Source organism: Vombatus ursinus, unplaced genomic scaffold, assembly GCF_900497805.2.
Source record: "Vombatus ursinus unplaced genomic scaffold, bare-nosed wombat genome assembly UNPS02014841.1, whole genome shotgun sequence".
Lineage (NCBI taxonomy): Eukaryota > Metazoa > Chordata > Mammalia > Diprotodontia > Vombatidae > Vombatus > Vombatus ursinus.
The window spans coordinates 16,654,315-16,662,511 of record NW_020954619.1 but is presented as its reverse complement, the minus strand read 5'-3'; the positions used below and the strand labels follow the sequence as shown (position 1 = coordinate 16,662,511).

The 8,197-nt window shown below is 39.1% G+C and overlaps 2 pseudogenes; one reads left to right on the top strand and one right to left on the bottom strand.

Moving 5' to 3' along the window:
* Positions 1-512: 512 nt before the first annotated feature.
* Positions 513-1,673, bottom strand: LOC114026606 (annotated as a pseudogene).
* Positions 1,674-6,711: 5,038 nt separating this feature from the next.
* Positions 6,712-7,478, top strand: LOC114026607 (annotated as a pseudogene).
* Positions 7,479-8,197: the final 719 nt, after the last annotated feature.

The following is an 8,197-nucleotide window of genomic DNA, read 5'->3' as shown; positions in this document are numbered from 1 at the left end:
CCCATTTCTTACCACATCCTATTAGTGTTATTAGCAAGCAATTATGTGGATCTCTGAGATTTAAATATATATATGCATATGAACACATATGAGTATACACACATATATGTACACATTATATATATTTTAAAAAATCTGGCTAAGGTGTCAAGAATTCTCATTTACAAACAACATTCAATTGGAAAGTAGCTGGCACTGAGTGGCCTGTCACAGCAGTGACAGAAGCAACTGTAAGCTGGTTGAAGGTAAGATGTCTAAAAGGCAATTGAGGAAGCAGGGCATGAAGAATATTGGGAGAGAAGAAAGGAGTAGAGAAAAATTTTTTTTATTCTTCACTGCTTTTTCAGACCCAAAACAAGCTCTTGAAGGTACACATACACAATGATGTACTCCTCTCTTAGCTAAAGACAATGAAAACAAAACAAATGATAAAATACCCTCCTCTATTCTGTACTCTCAATAAAATGCATAGTATAGTCAAAAGATATGTAGGTGTGTCATCTCAGGAGAACTTAAAACTGGGACATGAAGTGAGGACACACACCATCTAGTGGCTGGGTTAAGATTTCACAGCCAGTGTCCATGACCAGCAAGGTGTGCTCAAACTGAGCAGATAGCTTCCCATTTTTCGTCACTGCTGTCCAACCGTCTGGCCAGGTTTCATCTTGCCATCCACCTTCACAGATCATGGGTTCAATTGTAAATACATGACCAGGCTTCATCACTCCAACGGCTTTATTTTTGGCATAATGTGGTACATTGGGGGCTGTATGGAAAAGTTTATGGATTCCACGTCCACAGTAACTTCGAACAACTGAAAAACCATTTGCTTGGGCATGCTTGTGAATTATGTTTCCCAGCTCTCTGTATCAAACTCCAGGTTTCACTGCATCAATTGCTTGCATGAGACACTCGAAAATTGTCTGGACCAGCTTTCTTGCACTCTCATCCACTTCTCCCACAAAAAAAGTCTCATTCATGTGCCTGTGATAACCATTTTGATAGATAGTGATATCCACATTTACAATATCACCATCTTGCAAGGGTCTCCTGTCTGGACTTCTGTGGCAGATCACTTCATTCACTGAAGTACAACACGACTGCAGAAAATTATAGTAATTCAGTGGAGGAGGATAGCAATTTCCTGCAATGCATGCTAAATGGACAGTGTGGTCTATTTCTTCAGTAGTTACACCTGGCTTAACCATCATGGCAACAACATCCAACATTTCCCTTGCAAGCCTACACACTAACCACATGCCTTCTAAATCTTCAGAGGAAAGTATTTTTTTTTGAGAAGTACCTTTGAAAGCCCGTTCAGATTCAGACATTCCTAAAGGATGATCAGCATAGTCAGGTCTCTGAATATAACTTGGCACTGGTCTAGTTGGCATCAGTAGATAATGTGGTCTAAGTTTACCAGTGTATCAATAACCTGATCAAGGATCTGTGTTAATACCCCCTTCCACAGTCCAAGAAGAAACTTCATGTTTCCCTTTTTCATCTTTTCCTGTCTTGTGTAGTAACTTGTGAGTGGCCCACCTTCCCTTAAAACGCTCCTGAGAACAGAAGTAGGAACCCTGGATGCCCAGCTTGATGTAGGATGGGCACTGCAGCTTGGCCTCGCTGCTGCAGCCTGCCGTCTTGCACACCCAGCTCTCCAACGCTGCCATGCTGCTGCCACTCAGGCCACATAAGCTCAGCGCTACCACCACGGTCACCACAGAGCCAAGCCTCGATACTTATAATTCTTGAGAACTGTATCTTCATTACAAAATTTAGAGGGATATACATAGACAGAGGGGGTGGGTTTAAGTTGACTTTGATGTGATGATAAAAAACATAATGAAGTGGTGAAAAGGAATTGTAATAGGAGAAGAGGAAAGGAGGAGGCAGAAAAGGGCAAATTACATCACATGAAGAGGCACAAAGATATATTACAGTAGAGGGAAAGAATGGAAAGAGATGAACATTTTTTGAACTTCACTCTCATCAGATTTGGCTCAAGAAGGGAATAATATAATCAGTTAGGTATAGAAATCTAGCTTGCCATATAGGCAGTAGGAGGGGAAAGGGAAAAGAAAAGGGAGCAGGGCCAGTAGAAGGGAGGGCAGATAAAAGCAGGCAGTGGTCAAAAGCAAAACTGGTGAGGAGGGAAAGAGAGAGAAGGAGAAAGAAAAGCATAAATGAGGGGGGTGGGGATAGGATAGAGAGAAAGACACAGATAGTAATCACAACTGTGAATGTGAATGGGATGAACTCTCTCATAAAACGGAAGTAGATAACAGAGTGACTTGAAAACCATAATCCTACAATATGTTTACAAGAAACACATTTGAAACAGAGGGACACACACAGGGTAAAGGTAAAAGATTGGAGTAGAATATATTATGCTTCAGCTGACTTAAGGGGTAGCAATCCTGATCTCAGACAAAGCAAAAGCAAAAACAGACCTCATTAAAAGAGATAAGGAAGGAAAGGACATCTTGCTAAAAGGCACCATAGACAGTGAAGTAATATCATTACTAAACATATATGCACCAAGTGGTACAGCATCCACATTCTTTGAGGAGAAGTTAAGGGAGTTACAAGAAGAAATAGACATCAAAACTATAGTAGTGGGGGACTTCAACCTCCCCCTCTCTGAACTAGATAAATTTAACCACACAATAAACAAGAAAGAAGTTAAGGACGTGAATAGAATTTTAGAAAAGTTAGATACAGTAGACCTCTGGAGAAAATTGAATGGGGATAAAAAGGAATATACTTTTTTTTTCAGTGGTACATGGCACCTACACAAAAATTGACCATGTATTAGGGCATTAAAAACCTCATAATCCAATACAGAAAAGCAGAAATATTAAATGCATCCTTTTCAGATCATGATGCAATAAAAATTTTATGTAATAAAGAGCCATGGAAAGATAGACTGAAAATTAATTAGAAACTAAATAATCTAATCCTAAAGAATGAGTGAGTCAAACAACAAATCATAGAAACAATCAATAAATTCATCCAAGAGAATGACAATTATGAAAGAATATACCAAAACTTATGGGATTCAGTGAAAGCAGTTTTTAGGGGAAGTTCTATATCTCTAAATGTTTGCATGAATAAAATAGAGAAAGAGGAGATCAATGAATTGGGAATGCAATTTAAAAAGCTAGAAAAAGAACAAATTGAATATCTGCAATTAAATACCAAATTAGAAATACTGAAAATCAAAAGAGAGATTAATAAAATTGAATTTAAGAAAAGTATTGAACTAGTAAGTAAAATTAAGAGCTGGGTTTTATGAAAAACCAATAAAATAGATAAACTTTTGGTTAATTTAATTAAAAAAAAGAAAGAAGAAAACTAAATTGTCAGTATTAAGAATGAAAAAAGTGAATTGACCACCAATGAAGAGGAAATTAAAACAATAATTAGGAACTATTTTGCCCAACTGTAATGACAATAAATTTGACAATCTTAGTGAAATAGATGAATATTCATCCAGAGAAAGAACTATGGAGTTTGAATGCAGATCAAAGCATACTATTTGCTATTTTTTTTCTTCTGTTGTGTTTTGTTTCCTCTTTCTTGTGATTTCTCCTATTAATTCTAATTCTTACTTACAATATCACTAATGTGAAAATATGTTTAATAAGAATATATATGTATAGCCTATATTAGATTGTGGGCCATTTTGGGGAGGGAGGTAGGGAGGGAGAGGGAGAAAAATTTAAAACTCAAAAACTTATGGAAGTGATTTTTGATAAATAAAATAAATTAATAAAAAAAGAAAAAAAGAAAAAAAGAAATAGATGAATATTTACAAAAAAAAATAAATTGCCCAAATTAACAGAAGAGGAAGCAAAATATTTAAATAACCCCATTTCAGAAAAAGAAATTGAACAAGTCATCAATGAACTTCCTAGGAAAAAATCTCCAAACCCAGATGGATTTACAAGCGATTTCTATTAAACATTTAAAGAACAATTAACTCCAAAACTATATAGAGTGTTTGGAAAAATAGGTGAAGAAGGAATTTTACCAAATTCTTTTTATGATACAAATATGGTATTGATACCTAAATCTGAAAGAGTCAAAACAGAGAAAGAAAATTATAGACCAATTTCTCTAATGAATATAGATGCAAAAATTTTAAATAAAATATTAGCAAAAAGATTACAGCAGCTTATCATGAGAATAATATACTATGACCAGGTAAGATTTATACTAGGAATGCAGGGATGGTTCAATATTAGGAAAACTATCAGCGTAATTGATCATATCAACAACAAAATTACAGAAACCACACGATTATCTCAATAGATACAGAAAAAGCTTTTGACAAAATACAACATCCACTCCTATTAAAAACACTAGAGAGCATACAAATAATGGAGTCTTCCTGAAAATGATAAGTAATATCTACCTAAAACCATCAGCAAGCATTATATGTAATGGGGATAAGCTAGACACATTTCTAATAATGTTAGGGGTGAAATTATAATGTTCATTATCACCACTGTTATTCAATATGGTACTAGAAACAGTAGCTTTAGCAGTAAGAGAAGAAAAAGAAATTGAAGGTATTAGAATAGGCAAAGAAGAAACAAAGGTATCACTCTTTGAAGATATGATGATATACCTAGAGAATCCTAGAGAATGAAGAAAAAGATTACTTGAAATAAAAAACAACTTTAGCAAAGTTGCAGGATATAAAATAAACCCACATAAATCATTAGCATTTCTCCATTTTACTAACAAAGCCCAATAGCAAGAGATAGAAAGAAAAATTCCATTTAAAGTGACTGTAGACATTATAAAATATTTAGGAGTCTGCCTCCTAAAACAAACCCAGGAACTATATAAAAACAATTATAAAACACTTTTCACACAAATAAAGTCAGGTCTAAATAATTGGAAAAACATCAATTACTCATGGGTAGGCTGAGCTAATATAATAAAAATGACAATTCTACCTAAGCTAATTTTCTTACTCAGTGTCACAACAATCAAACTACCAAAAAATTATTTTATAGAGTTAGAAAAAATAATAACAAGATTCATTTGGAATAATAAAAAGTCCAGAATATCAAGTGAACTAATGAAAAGAAATGCAGGGGAAGGTAGCCTAGTCATTCCAGATCTTAAATTGTATTCTAAAGCAACAATCATCAAAACTACTTGGTACTGGCTAAGAAATAGAGTAGTGGATTAGTGGAATAGATTAGATACACAGACACAGTAGTCAATGACTATGGTAATCTACTGTTTGATAAATTCAAAGATCCCAGTTTCTAGGATAGGAACTCACTATTTGACAAAAGCTGCTGGGAAAACTGGAAAAGAATTTGGCAGAAACTAGGGATAGAACAAAATCTTACACCATATACCAAAATAAAGTCAAAGTGGGAACACGATTTAGATATAAAGGCTGATACTAAAAGCAAACTAGGAGAGCAAGGAATAGTTTACCTGTCAGATTTATGGAGAACAGAAGAATTCATGATCAAACAAGAGATAAGAGAACATTATGAAATGCAAAATGGATAACTTTGATTACATTAAATTGAAAAGTTTTTGCACAAATAAAACCAATACAACCAAGATTAGGAGAGAAGCAGAAAACTGGGAAAGAATTTTTGCAACCAGTATCTCTGATAAAGGTCTCATTTCTAAAATTTATAGAGATCTCAGTCAAATTTATAAGAAAACAAGTCATTCCCCAATTGATAAATGGTCAAAGGATATGAACAGGTAGTTTTCAGATTAAGAAATTAAAGCTATCTATATGAAAAAATGCTCTAAATCACTATGGATTAGAGAAATGAAAATCAAAATGACTCTGAGGTACCACTTCACACCTATCAGATTGGCTAACATGACAAAACAGGAAAATGATAAATGTTGGAGAAGATATGGGAAAATTGGAACGCTAATGCATTGTTGGTGGAATTGTGAACTGATCCAACCATTTTGGAACTATGTCCAAAGGGCTATGAAACAGTGCATACCCTTTGACCCAGCAATTCTAGGTCTGAATCCTAAAGAGATCATAAAAACTGGAAAAGGACCCAGATGTACAAAAATATTTATAGCAGCTCTTTCTGTGGTGGCAAAGAATTGGAAATTGAGGGCATGCCCATCAATTGGGAAATGGTTGAACAAGTTATGGTATATGAAAGTAATGGAATACTATTGAGCCTTAAGAAATGATGAGCAGGTGTACTTCAGAAAAACCTGGAAAGACTTGTTTAGACTGATGCTGAGTGGAGTGAGCAGAACCAGGAGAACAATGTACACAGTAACAGCCACGTTGTGTAATGACTAACTTTGATAGACCTAGCTCTTCTCAGCAATGCAAGGATCTAGGACATCTCCAAGGGACTCATGGTGGAAAGTGCTATCCACATCCAGAGAGGGAACTGTGGAGTCTGGATGCAGATTCAAGCATTCTATTTGCTCTTTTTTTTTCTTCTGTTTTATTTTATTTCTTGTTTCTTGTGGTTCCTCCTACTGGTTCTAATTCTTCTTTCTGACATGACTAATGTGAAAATATATTTAATAGGAATGTATATGCATGTATATCAGATTGCACACTGTCTTGGGGATGAGGAAGGGGAGGGAGGAGGAGAAAATTGGGAACTCAAAAGCTTATGTACTAAGCCTGGGTCACTCCTGCCAACCCAGCAGCCTCAGCCACTAGCCCGGGCCTAGGTCATGGCCAACCGGGAGACGCTCTGGAGGAAGGAGCGCGTCCTCTGCCTGTTCGACGTGGATGGGACCCTCACCCCGGCTCGCCAGAAAATCGACCCTTTAGTGTGGGCCTTTCTCCAAGAGCTTCGGGGACGGGTGAAGATTGGGGTGGTGGGAGGCTGAACAGCTGGGTGAGGGGGACAAAGTCATTAGAAAAGTTTGACTACGTGTTTGCTGAGAACGGGACGGTGCAACACAAAAAAGGACAGCTGCTCTCCAAGAAGACCATCCAGAACTACCTTGGAGAGGAGCTTCTGCAGGACCTCATCAACTTCTGCCTCAACTACATGGCCTTGTTGAAGCTGCCCAAGAAGCGTGGTACTTTCACCGAATTCCGCAACAGGATGCTGAACGTCTCCCCCTTTGGCTGCAGCTGTACCCTGGAGGAGAGGATTGAATTCTCAGAGCTGGACAAGAAAGAAAAGATCCAGGAGAAATTCGTGGAGGCCTTGAAGGCAGAGTTTGGTGGCAAAGGGCTGAGGTTCTCCCGAAGGGGCATGATCAGCTTCGACGTCTTCCCTGAGGGCTGGGACAAGCGCTACTGCCTGGATCGCCTGGACCAGGAGAGCTTTGACACCATCCACTTCTTTGGGAATGAGACCAGCCCCGCGCGAAATGACTACGAGATTTATGATGACCCCCGCACGGTGGGGCACAGAGTGATCTCTCACCAGGACACAGTGCAAAGGTGCCGGGAGCTCTTCTTTCCAGAGAGTGTGCATGAAGCATGAGGCTAGCATCCCCTGAGGGCTCAGGGACCAAGCAGTCTTCACCTGGGGATTGTCAACACCTGTAGGGCATGTGGAGGAGTCCCAATTGGCTGCAACGGTGGGGAGGCGGGGCAGCTCGAAGCAGCCCTTGCCCTCCCTGCTTACGTCTTTTTTCCCTTTCCCCACAGAGGAAGAGCATCCCTGCCTGCCTGCTGGAAAGGACTCAGAGCAAGGGTGTTGGGGTGGAAGGGGCCCAGCCAAGCTTTGACATGGTGGTAGATGGACAGACAGATAGAAAATGTGGGTGATGGCCCAAGCCGTCCCCCAGGGTGTCCATAGTCTCTTACTAATCTCTGGCCCCAGCTTTCCATGCCTTTGCCCCTTTAGCCACAGGGTCGCCAGAGTGAGTGGGACAACAGGCATCCAGGAAGGGATGGACGGGTTGCTTTCTCTCCTCTCCCCTGTTCTCCTCTCAAGCTTCTGTTAGGGCCTGGAGAGCAGGAGGGTGGGGGGAAGTCCATCAGTAAGCATTTATGAAGTGTTGACTGTGGGCCAGCTCCCTCCCTGCCTCTCTGCTCACCTTGGATTTGAAATCCACTCAGCTGCACACCAGGGGTTCCCCAGAAGGTGGGTGCTAGCCTCATCCTTGCATGTCTAAGAGCTTAAACCCCACTTCTCTCAGGAGGCAAGCCCTAGAAGGCAGAGATTTGATGCCCTGGTCACCCTTCATGCCTCCGCTC